A 13,071-nucleotide genomic window follows, 5' to 3' on the forward strand; every position below is an offset into this window, starting at 1 on the left:
AGCCATTGAGTTTGTGGTAATTCGTTATGCAGCAATAAATAACTAATACAGATTGTGATACCTGGAAGTGAGATGCTGCTGTAAAAAATACAAAGTGTGAGATTGGTTTTGGTATTAGGTAGTGGTGAAAGCTAGATTGATTTTTGAAGAGCATTACAGAGAATACAAAGATGGCCTTGAACAGACAGATCATTGGTAATACTATGGACAAAAAGAATGCTTCTGGTGAGGGTTTAGAGAAAAGTGAGGAAGATGTTATTAGAAATTAGAAGGGGATCTTTATTATGTAGGGGCAGAAAACTTAGCCAAATATTCTCCTGCAGTTATGTGGAAAATAAAATTGGTAAACAATAAAAGAGGTTATATAGCTAAAATTACCAAAGTGTTGAATCTGCTGCCTGGTTTCTTCTTGCTGCTGATAGTAAACAGTGAGAAGGAATATAAATCAAGGGAACAACTGTGACACAAAAGCAGCTAGAACCAAAAAATTTTTAAAAAATTTCAGCCTTTCTGGATGGCAATGGCAAAAGTCAGAAATGGCAGCTGAACCTGCAGGATAAGGAAAAGACTGAGTGTGTATGGACTGTACAACCTTTTGCTAAACTTTCTGAAAGATCAAAAGTTCAGAATATTCAGTCACACAAAGGGCTCTTTTATTGAGATTAAGTGGGTGACTCCCTTCAAACAGAGGGCCTCTAGGGAATTTAAGAGCATTTAACCCTCAGCAATCTCAGTAGGAGTCAAAGACTGAGAAGGGGTTATTTCAAAAAGATTCGTGGGTGTGGCTGTTGTTTAATGAAGTGAAACCCAGTGAAAATCCATGCAAGATCCTTAGTGTTCTTGAGAAAAACTGCTTCAGCAGAAACATTGACAGCTTGGACTAAAAGGGACAGAGAGTATACAATAAAAGGAGGCTATTAAAACCCCCAGATTCTACTGGAAGGAAGTAGGTTAATAAAACCACTCAGCTGAAAACATGTTCTTTCATATAAAAGGAATCATGACTCAGTAGGCAGAACCAAGAGCCCCAAGGGTGAAACTGAAAGCCATGCAAGATTATTTCCAGGCGTTGAAACCTAATCGAGGAACTCTGGCCGGATTTCAGAAGTGCCGTGGACCAGTGACTCCTGTCTACCTTTCATCCTCCCACCTCCTCCCTTAAACTGGAATGTTTATGATCCCATGCCTGCCTCACCACTGAACATTCACCACTGGGGGTCAGTAACTTGTCCTTGTAGTTTTATAGGTGTGCAGTTGGAGAGGGACTGAGCCCCAGATATTGTACTTAAGAGACTATATATCTGGTAGCCTCATACTCACCTGGATGATTTAGATGATGAGATTTTGGATTCTGAGTGATACTAAGATGAGATAAGACTTTAGGGACCTTTGGGAGAGATGAATGTATTTTGCATGTGTGAGAAATGTGAATCTTTGAGGGTTAGAGTTTGGATTGTTATAGGCAAAATTCTAAAATGGCTCCCAAGATTCCTATCTCCTTAATGTAAAATCTCTGTGTAAAACCCTCCTCTTAATGTGGTCGGGACCTGTGATTACAATGAATGTCACTCTTAGCATTAAGTTACATTATATAGTGAAGTTCATGGGATCTTTGCAGATGTAATTAAAATCCCCAATCAGCTGACTTTAAATTAATCTGAAGGGAGAGTATCTTGGGTGGGTCTGTCCTAAAGGTAATCTCTTTAAAAGACAGTTTAGAGGTTAGAGAGATTCTCCTATTGGCCTTAAAAACATAAGATACTACGTTGTGAGAAGACTCATGAGAGGGCTATGTAGTAATGACCTGAGACTTGCCTCAAGTTGTTGAGAACAGCCTTAGCTAACAGCTAGCAAGAAAATGGGGACTCAGTCTTAAAACTAAAAGGAAGTAAATTCTGCCAACAATCACATGTGCTTGGAAGAGGCCCCTGAGATCCACTAAGAAATCCGGGCTGGCCAATACCTTTATTGCAAATGTTTATTCAGAAGAAGGTATTCTTTTATTACACCGAAGTGATGTGTTTATCATAAATTATTAGTTGGCTGTATATGTGAGTGTCTATTTCTAGAGTTTCTATAATGTTCCATGGGTCTCTTTGTTTATCTTTGTGTCAGTATCGCACTGTCTTAATTACCAGGGTTTTGTATTATATCTTGATAACTGTTAGTGCATATCCTCTAGCTCTGTTATTATTAAAATTGACTTCGTTATCATTAGTTCTTTGCATTTTCACGATAATTTTAGCCTCAGCTTGTCAACTTCTACAAAATAATTTTGAGATTTTGATTGTTTTTTTTGCATTAGATCTAAAGATCCCCTTGGGGAATACCTGACATCCTTATATTATTGCATCCATGAAAGTGGTATATCCATTTATTTAGCTACTCATTCAATTCTCTCAATGTTTTGTAATCTTACACATCATGTTATTAGATTTATTTCTAGGTATGTTTTTGCTGTTGCTATAACTGGTATCACTTAAAATCTTTTATTTTCTATCATTTTATTACTTATTCATAGTTACAAAATATAGTTGTATATATTGACCTTATGTGAACATCCTTGCTAAATTCAATTATTAGCTATAGATTCTTTTGGATTTTTTACAAAAGTAGTCATGAACTTTGTATAGTGAGTCAGCTACATTCAAAGATACCAAAATTGAGGGAACAAATAAGCCTCTATGGTTACTTTGCTTTGTCTTTCATTTGGGAAGTGGGGGAGCACATAAGTACAGTCAAATTAAAATAATTATAAGACAATCATACAATTCTATGTTAATTAAGTAAAATCCAGGAAAACAACAGGAACTTTTGTAGGAACTATGTGTATTCCAAATCAGTACACGGATTTTTGGTAGTTTACCAGTTATCTCAATAGAAGAATAGGTTTAAAGACACACTCTAAACTGAAATTTCACCATTCCTAGCAAGGCCAGTTCCTTGATCTGGAACTTCCTTAGTTATAGAGTAGCATAGATGTTCCTTGCTCCTACCCCTCCACCTCTCACCCTGGGGTGTGTGTGTGTGTGTGTGTGTGTGTGTGTGTACAATATTTAGGGGTAGGACATTTTTTACTGTACTGTTGGATATGGTGCAGACAGATACCCTATGGCTGGCTTCAGCTGTGAGTAAATGCAAATTCAGAGAATTGTATGGCCTCTACTATTTCTCTACTTCTAAGTTTTCATATGATAAGCCCAATTTTGTTAGTAGTTAGTAGATTTTGCAAATAAAAATATAGGACCCTCAGTTAAATTTGAATTTCAGATAATTTTAGATATATTTTCAGGTAAAGCACAAATATCCATATTTTAGCATAAGTATGTCCATGAAATATTTAGGATATACTGTACTAAAAATATTTATATACCTTAAATTTAAATTTAACTGGACAGTCTATATTTTATCTCGCATCCCTAAATGCTTGGCTTTAGTTGTGTGTGTCTTTAGCCCTTTATAGAACACTATACCACTTTCTTATTTCCAATTTTGTGTATTTGTATTTTGTTTACTTTTTGTTGTTAGAACATTTGGCATTTAATTTTTAAACATATATTTTGTCTTACTTTCAAACTTCTTTCCATAGGTTTAATTAACTGTATTATTTTTACATTGTCTATTTCCTTTCTGCCTACATCATTAATTCCTTTCTTTTCTTTGGTTCATCTATTGTTTTGCTTCTCACTTCCATATTTGCAGGCTTAATTCCTCTAAAGATTTTTTTTAATTCAGTAATAAAAGTATTTTCTATTATAACTACTTCATCATATATTTATATATTTATTTCAGTTAAGTTTTGATACTTTTCAAATTCATTTTCTCTCCAATATTTTGCAGTTTTACTTTCCCTTTCCCCAAGTTGGATCCTGAGATTAATTTTTAAAAAGATTATTATCGCATTTAATATTTATCCTTTTTTAAACAACAATTTTTTAGAGACAATGTTTATTTTCTATTACTTAGATGATTATTATATCTCTGCCATGGATAGTAAAAATTATTAGAAAAGTTTTCAGTCTTTGGTCAATATTATTCAGAATAGATGATTTTCTAGTCACCTTTTAACTATTTTCAAGACTCTACTTCATAAAATCTTTGGTATTTCTAAATTGATATATACCTCTTAATAGTATTGTCTCTGGTACCATCTTTTGCCTTCACATATATTTCCCAAAATAACAATATTTACTTATTGTCTATATATTAAATGAAAAAGAGAAAATCTACTAGGTTGGTTCTCTTGGTATAAAAGTCAATCTTTCTTTTTTCTTTTTTTCATGTTTTAGTATTACATGTGACTTTACTATTTTCAAAGCTCTTTAACCTCCATTCATGAGCGCAGAAGGACTTATATTTTTTCAAATGATGGAACCAAGGTTAACTGACAATAGTCTGCTCAAGGCATCCTGGGAATTAATACATTATTTTTTACGGTGGCTCCCACAGTAGCCTACCTGTCTTATGCCACTCTTTTATATAATTTCAGGACCTAGTTCTTTGAGCAATTTTCAATAATAGCAAGAAAGAACTATTTCTCAGAAAAACAAATGATTGGGAACTAACACTCAGCAAATTCACGACTCAGCTTTAGTTTTGTTGTTGTTAACTAGACTGCTGTATTTAAAATTAAATCCTCTCCTGGGCTCACAGCTGGTACTGCAAACACTGCTAATTGGACAGACTGAAGTGTGAAACTAAATATATATGTTGTCATTTTACTCAATGGTTTCTGGAAAATATATTGCAGGTAAATCAGCAGGCGTTAGCAAAGCTTTAGAGAAAGTACATATGAGCATATTAAGCCTCATGATGGATATGTTTCCCTGTCGGAGCAAAGCAAGCATCTGACTTTTTTAGCCATTACTGAAGCAGCATAGATTAGTCATTCTGAAAACAAATGGGAGTTCTTCCTTATAAATTTTGAATGTTTTGACTGACTTTCGGAAAATAGCCTTCCGAATTCCTTTGCAGCTTTTTTCTCCTCAACATTTTGTTCCCTTCTCTTCGTCCACAGAGAAATACAATATCTTCTACAAACAATTCCAAAATACAGTTTTAAATGTCTTTCATTGTGTCAATTATACAGGAGGAACTTTCAAGATGTGTGCTAACAGCCAAATAAATAGATAACCATATTTTATACATTTTGTGTTTCATTCTGGAGTTTTCAGTGAGATAGAGGCAATGGGAATCAGGCAACTAGATATTTAAAAAGAAAGAAAAGAAAAATCTTATCAGGGTGTGATATCTACTTATGTGTAAGATTTTTATGTTCCAAACCTTTCTAACCATTATCAATTTTCAATTAGAAGTCATCAGTGATTGACTTTTAACTTAGAAGAGACCCAAGTTAACAACAGCACTAGCTTTCTCTGGGTGGCAATCTTTTTAAATTAAAAAAAAAAAAATTATGTGTGACAATCTTTTCTGTCCTGTTCTGCATCCTGTGAGGACAATTTTTTTTAAATGAATATATTTATTTAAATACATTGGTTAGACATCTATAATGTTCATAAAACAATCTCCCCAATTGCTCCTTCCTTCCCTTGGCCCTCCACTTAACCATCATGTTAATGATAACTGCATTCCCTCTGTCAAGCTTCCTATATTCAACTATCAAATTCTAATGTGTACTTCTTTAACCCTTCACCCCAGTCTCCCAGCCTCCCAACCCCACTCCCCTCTATCCATCACCAAATTGCCCACTATGTTTGTGAGTCTGTTTTTGATTAGTTTGTTCTTTTTTGTTCCTTGGATTCCACATGTAAGTGAAATCATATGGTATTTATCTTTCTCTGTCTGACTTATTTCACTCAGCATAATAACCTCTAGGTCCATCCATGTCATTGCAAATGGTAATGCAAGGACAAATTTTATAGAAGGCAACATCAAGAATCTCTTGACTGCTGACATGCATTGAAAGAAGATTAGAAGACAGGAAAAGAGGTTGGATATTTATTTCCCTTGTTCCATCTCTAGCAGACCACAGTTTTGTCAGTGGTTGTGTCCATTTATCTAAGACTTAGTCTTTATGACAACTCTCACTCTCATCAACCGGAAATCGCTGTTTCTTCCCCTTGTTCATTCAGGCACAATGGTACTAATGTTTCATAAAGTTGCTAATCTTCAAGCACTTTATCATTCCTCATAGGTTCCATTAAGCCTCTTCACACATCTGTAAATTATCCTTTCATGATTCTTTCTTTACTTAAAGTTTTGAAAGTGAAATCTGTTTCCTGATAGAATTCTGACAGAGAAAAGAATCAGTAGCAGAGTTTGACAAAAGAACTAAACCTTCAAAATGGGATTCTTGCTTTTGATATATGTAAATTGAATGACTAAATGCACAGTCTTGACACTGGTAATTGATGTCATATAACAAAAATAAATACTTTTAATAGTCACCATTGGTGGCTTTAGATCCAGTAGAAGACAAGCCATTAGGAGAACAATGCCAAAGTGGCACTTAAGAGTCTGTGTTTCCTTTGTGCTGCATATGGTAGCTTTGTATCTAAATAAAAGGCCAATGATGGAATCTGAATGGACAAAAGGGTAGACTGTACTGATCCATCACCATTTATACTTAAACATGTTTTATTTGCCCTTGTCTCCACTCCCCTGTGCTTTAGGAGACTGACTTCTACAGACTGTATCACCAGATATCTTTGCTTTCTGGTTATTATTTGGGTTGTCGACTCCCAAAACAGTGATTCGTCTCTATAAACTGTCCTTTCACTGAACTCTCTTTAATTAAACTCTTTGATGTGCTATTTCCTGCCAATATTCTGACTGATACAGCAAAGTCCCTAAACTACAGATGAAAGCATTGGATCTTTCTGATTTTGCAGTTTGTAACCTAGATTACATTAAGAGACAGGGAGCCTGAAGTCAAGTACTTTTACTCCCGTCTACTTTTACTCCCTATGGTTTATATATGAACAAGCGGGAGAGAAAGCCACAATGGAACCATTTTAAATCCTTCCTGAAATAATCTTTGAAAGGGGCAAAGATAGACAAATAGAGAAAACATGTATTTAAAATTATTACAACACCAACAATACAAACAGGGTCCGAGTAAACAAAAGGGAACACATTACCCAGGTTGTGGGAAGTGCAATTCAATTTTGCTAGTGGGACTTATAGAAACCTTGGAAAGTACCAAACTGAGAAAGAATCACATTTAAACACCTGCTCTGCTCAGAGAGTACTTAAACCAACTTGAAAGAGTTGAAAAGTAAGGTAAGAACTTCATGGCTGCTGTGAAAATAAATTTTATGTGTCAATTTGAATAGGCCATACCCAGATATTTGGCCAAACACCAGTCTTGATGTCATCGTGAAGGAATTTTTTTAGATGACATTAACATTTAAATTCATAGAGTTTGAGTAAAGCAGATTACCTTCTATAATGTGAGTGAGCCTTATCTAATCAGTCAAACGCCTTGAAAGAAAAACATTGAGATCCTGAAGGAAGAGGAAATTCTGCCTCCAGTCTGACTTCAGACTCTAGCTGAAACATCAGGTCTTCCCTGGGTCTCTAGCCTGCGACCCTGCCCTGCAGTTTTCAGACTTCCTAGTCTACAAAATAGTGAGCCAATTCCTTAAAATAAATTTCTCTCTCTCTATGTAAACACATTCTATTGGTTCTATATCTCTGGAAAACCTGATTAATACAACCTTCTTACCTGTTCTCCTTTATTCATCTGACCATGAATAGATGGGAAAAAAAACATGATTGTGTAAATTACCTTTTAGTTAGCAAGACTGGGTGCAGAAATGGATACAGAAATGGAAGAAGGACTATCCTCACTTTCCTAGGTTTCTCACTAATCAAAGGACTCAAATGATGCAGAGAAGTTTTGATTAATAATAGGTATGGACTTTTTAAAATAAATTTTATTGTTGGAGTAAAATATACAGAAAGAAAAAACGACCCTATCATAAATATACAGTTTGCTGTTTTCACAAATGGAAAATACCCATGCAATCAGCACCTAAATCAAGAAACAGAACATTAGAGTGCTCAGAAATAAATTTTAAAGGCAGAAATAAATTTGCTTTCTGATGATATCCTATGATTCATAATTGTTTAATGAAAAGTTTACAGTTACTATTTCCTTCTAATCCTTCATAATGCAAAAGCAGCAAAGTGTGCGCACGCACGTGTGTGCATGTGTGTGTGTGTGTGTATTTAACCAAAAAAAAGGTTAGCATTTAACTCAAGGATTCGATTTCATGCCCTAAGTCTCTTCTGATACTATATCGTACATATTCAAATTCATAATGTTCAAGGAGAATTCAAATATCTCTTGTCATAGTTTTTACTAAATTTATACATTCCTTTTATTAATTACTACTATTTTTCTATCATCTAAACAAAAAAATTGTCAATTCAACAAAGCAACTACAGTGAATTCAATGGAGTAATTCAGGGAACCAAAATTTATTTTTCTGATTTTGACTGACTTGGCTTAATTGCTGGAATGTCTTGCTATCATGCAGAAATAGCCTCTAAATTTATAGACTGAACTTTCTTTTTCTTATCCTAGGTATGATTTAGTAATAGTTCCTATGTTGCTTTCAATGCATGTAATGTAATAATTAAAATAATTTTTAAAAATCACTTTTTCAAAGGACAGAACACTTTATAATCCATCATCAATCAATAGTAAGGCTTCATTATTTATTAATGAGTTCAATTAATTGTTCAATCCATGTATGGCTTAAAATCCCTAGCAACAAATTGAATTTTATGTCTACAAATATCTCATACCAAGTTAGGAAAAATTTCCTAATAAATTTCTGCAGATCTTTAAAAACCCCAATCAAGTTCTGGATTATGATTTTTCATTAAATTTAAGTCTTATAAATAGATGGCAGAAAATGAATCTCTAAATTGCCTATTATACTTAGCATAGCTCCAGGCACACAGGAACATTTATTAAATATTATCAAACTGGAAAGAAGGAAATGAATAATATATAGCTCAGTAATTGGTGGCTTTAATATTTTTCAGAGAATAAATAAGTCGAGTAATAAAAACAGTTAGCATTTGTATTTTATTCTACAAATGTTTATGGGACACTTTCATATGTTCCAGTCCATTTCCTATTACTATTATTACTCCATTTTACAGGTGAAGAAACAGGCTCAGTAGGGTATTATAATTTCAGGATCTGTGCTCTGTCCACATTATTATAAATGGGAAAGTTCTACTTTAATTAGACATACCCACTATTGTTTCTATAATAGCAGAGCAAAGTGACAGGTACCTTGACTACAAAGGCTACAGGATCGGGGGGGGGGGGGGGAGGGGGGAAACAATCCCTAGCTTATGACATTGAATTAGCTCACTGTAAAATAATTATGCTGTTAACTAAATGTGAGTTGGAAATCAAATGCTACTGTTAAATAAATTCTAGTTTATTCACAAATTCCAGGAAAAAGAATATAAAGAAAATTTAGGAAATGTCATCATGTAAAATTGGTCTTGGATTCATTACTCTGTAATTTTTTGTACCCAATTGAAAGTGTTTGGAGTTTTAATGGGATTAACACAGAAACGAGAATTTGCACAATTAGAGTCCTAATTTACTAACATTAGTTTAATCCAGCTGGCGAAACCACTTTTCTTCTACTAGTTTCCATTTATGTCTGGTCCTTAAAGAGTATAGAACATTATGTTTCTAAACACATAGTTCTTTCAATTATCAAGTATACAATTCTTTTGACTAAGTTATATTCAGTGTTCTGTGGAATTGTTAACATTGGAATTTTATTATAAAGCACATCTCTTAAGATATTTTGCTAAATTGTATGCTACACTTTCAAAATGGAAAACAGTATAATTAGCAAGAAATAATAAAATACTTTAGTAAAGTGTCATTCATGAAATATACAAATGCTCCTATGTATATACAATCAGAAATTATGAAACATAATGGAAAATCTATTACCTTATAAATTTGTAAGAACCGTGTAAATCATAAAGTAGTAAAGCATAAATTTAATATGTAAAATCTGAGGCCTCAGGGAAGAGTTAATAAATTATAAGAAGAAACAAAAAAAATAAATTTGCATCATTGTTAAACCACACCTATATCTATAGGGGGAAAAGAAATACATATTTATTTCTTGCATTAGTATGTAGGTTTATTTCAACTCAAAACAAACACCAGTGATTATAAAACCATGCAGAAAAAAATTAAGAATAACCATAACCAATAATATTTTCTAAAGTAAGCAGATAATGGGGGTACAAGCATAAATTATTCAAGTTATTTTAAGTTTTAATAACAGAGTAGAAAACTCAAAACCATATCTTTGTCTACATATGATTCAGGGTATGTCAAAGGAGGTATTTCATAAGAATAAGGCAAAGATTTCAATACGAGGAACTCAAGCAAGTATTTGAGGAAAAATCTAATTAGAGCATAATTTCTTATCAATAATCTCATATAAATAGTTAATAAATTTAAAAGTAAATCATAAAATTTCTTTTAAAATGAGTGAATATATATAACTGACATTTCAGATATAGATTCAGTATGAGATGAATGAAAAAAGATTGATATCTTTGTCTCCAAAAAGCTTAACGTACTTCCATTATCAAAAGCCCCAGATGCTTGGAAGTTGGTGCTCAGCACAGGTTTATAGATTCTTTGCTTTTTTTTTCTTGATTCCTGTTAAGCTGACTAGACCAAGGATGGTCAAGCAACAGAATAGGAAGGAATCTCCCCAGCATACCTTTCTTTTCTGTTTTCTGGGAAGACCCAGATTTCTAAAGAAGCTCACTCTTGGTGATCATGCTATAGATCTGGATTTGTACACAGGAGTGGACATTACAAATAAGTAAACAAAGGCAACACCAAATAATTCACCAACTGAGAGGAAGAAAATCAAGCTTATCATCTAGGTAAAGTGTGTCCCATTATAACACATTTAATGGAAGAAACAAGAGAGGTCACAAAATAAATAAACAACAAAATAATATTTATAATGCATGGTCTTGATGAGCCCAGGAAGATACAGAAAAGATTGAGTAATATTAGCTCCAGATACATTTTTCCTTTTATTTTTCCACCCCACCTTTCTCACACCACTTTTTAAAAAATTCAAATTTCAGGGGTTAAAACTTCAGGTATTCAAAAATTAAAGACCTTTCTCTACCTCAAAACAAGATGAACACAAAAGCAACTTTTAGAATAAGAGTTATTCGTTTCCTTAGCAACAGTTAATTTTATTATTGTTGTACTTTGTATTACATTAGAAATTTTCTTTACTGTCCTCCAGAGTCCTGTGAATTTAAAGCAAGAGGATGAAGCAAACAAAGAAAACAGATTTGCAGATTTTAAATGATCCTGAAAACATCTGTTTAGTGCTTTTCCGATCAATGTAGTACCCAAGGGATGGTGTAGCACAATGTTTCTCAAACTAGAGTGTGGTGCAAAATCACCTGACAAACTGATTAAAACACAGATTGCTAGGGTTCTGATTCAGCTGGTCTGAGGTTGGGCCAATATACATTTCCAAAAATGTCCCAGGTGATGCAGAAGCTGCTAGTCCAGGTACCACACTGTGAACCAGTGAGGGGAAACTGCTTTGGAGGCAGATAGTGGTAAGTTAAATACCCAATTCCAACCATTAATGGTACAGAGAAATACTCAGTTGATTTGACATTAAATCTATTGGAACCTCATTTTCTAACTTGTGAAAAGGTGAAAATAATGCCTATATAAAGGGTTGTTATGAGATTTAAGACTAACACACATTAAAAACACTTAACATGGTATCTGAAAAATGAAAGATTATGCCATAAATATTTCCCTCTTTCTTCCATAGCAATGAAAATGTCGATGTTTTGCATTCTATTTCGGTGAGTGTTAACTTTTTTTCCCATTCCACTTATTAGTGATTTCATCATGAGGCATTTTAAACATGAAATACTGTAAATGTTGTAATTAAAGTATTAATAAACTCTTTTCCAGGTAGAGGAAATCAAACAACTTTAAATGTTTTAAGGTTGTTCTTCAAGATTGGAACTAATTTGAAAAGTCAGTTTCATTATAATTGTTAAACATGGAATATATGTAAAATACTGAATCATTTACAGACTCTATTTCCTCCATTTTTACTAAGACCTGTGAGACATATAAATGATTTCCTTTTCCAATATGCTGGGTATAATTTTTAAATTGAAGATGTTAATATATAAAGAAAAAAAATTGAAAACAACCAGAAAAGGTTTTGCAAATTTATAAATTAATAGACCTATCATAGACATAGAAGGGGTTTAATTTAATGATTTACACAAAGCTATGTTTTTAAACTGTTACTATTTTTTATTTAATAATTAATATGTTTCTATAGAAAGTGAAAAATAATATTCACACAAAGAAAACACATTTTTCTACTTAGTGTTAACATATATTTTGTCTTCATTAATATTTTTCTGTCTCGGGTATGTATGTGTGTGTGTGTGTGTGTGTGTGTGTGTGTGTGTGTGTGTGTTGAGATGACAGAGAGAAAAGATAGACAGATTCTCTTATCTTGTTGATTTGGAGTTAGTTTTAAATTGGCAATTTAGAAAAAGATGATTTAATCAGAAAATCATAAAAATATATTATTTATTTCAAGTTAAGTTTAGACACATGTGTTCATTGGGTTGGCTAGACTTTGATGCAGGGCCAAGGGATATTCATGGCATTGAGTTTGATCAGATGAAATTTCATTCTGTTATTTCATAAACCGTCCTCCTAGTATATCTTCGAGAATCCCAGCTTTAGGTTTTAAGATAATATAGAAAGTTAAAAATATTTTATAAAGCAACATAAGTAGTATATTTCTAGGTCTTTATTATTTTTTTTAATTTTTGAAAGATGTCTGTTCAGTTGTTTATATTTTTAATTACATTTACTGGGCCTTTGCAAAACATTCTACTTAGAACTTATAGTAACTGAAATTTTACACATTAACATTTTATCAGATTAAATAATACCTTACTAAATTACATCATCAAAATAACAAGTGTTGCTGACAAAGTAAGAACAAATACAGTGACTGTTAGTTG

Source organism: Rousettus aegyptiacus, unplaced genomic scaffold, assembly GCF_014176215.1.
Source record: "Rousettus aegyptiacus isolate mRouAeg1 unplaced genomic scaffold, mRouAeg1.p scaffold_m13_p_3, whole genome shotgun sequence".
In the NCBI taxonomy this organism is placed as follows: domain Eukaryota; kingdom Metazoa; phylum Chordata; class Mammalia; order Chiroptera; family Pteropodidae; genus Rousettus; species Rousettus aegyptiacus.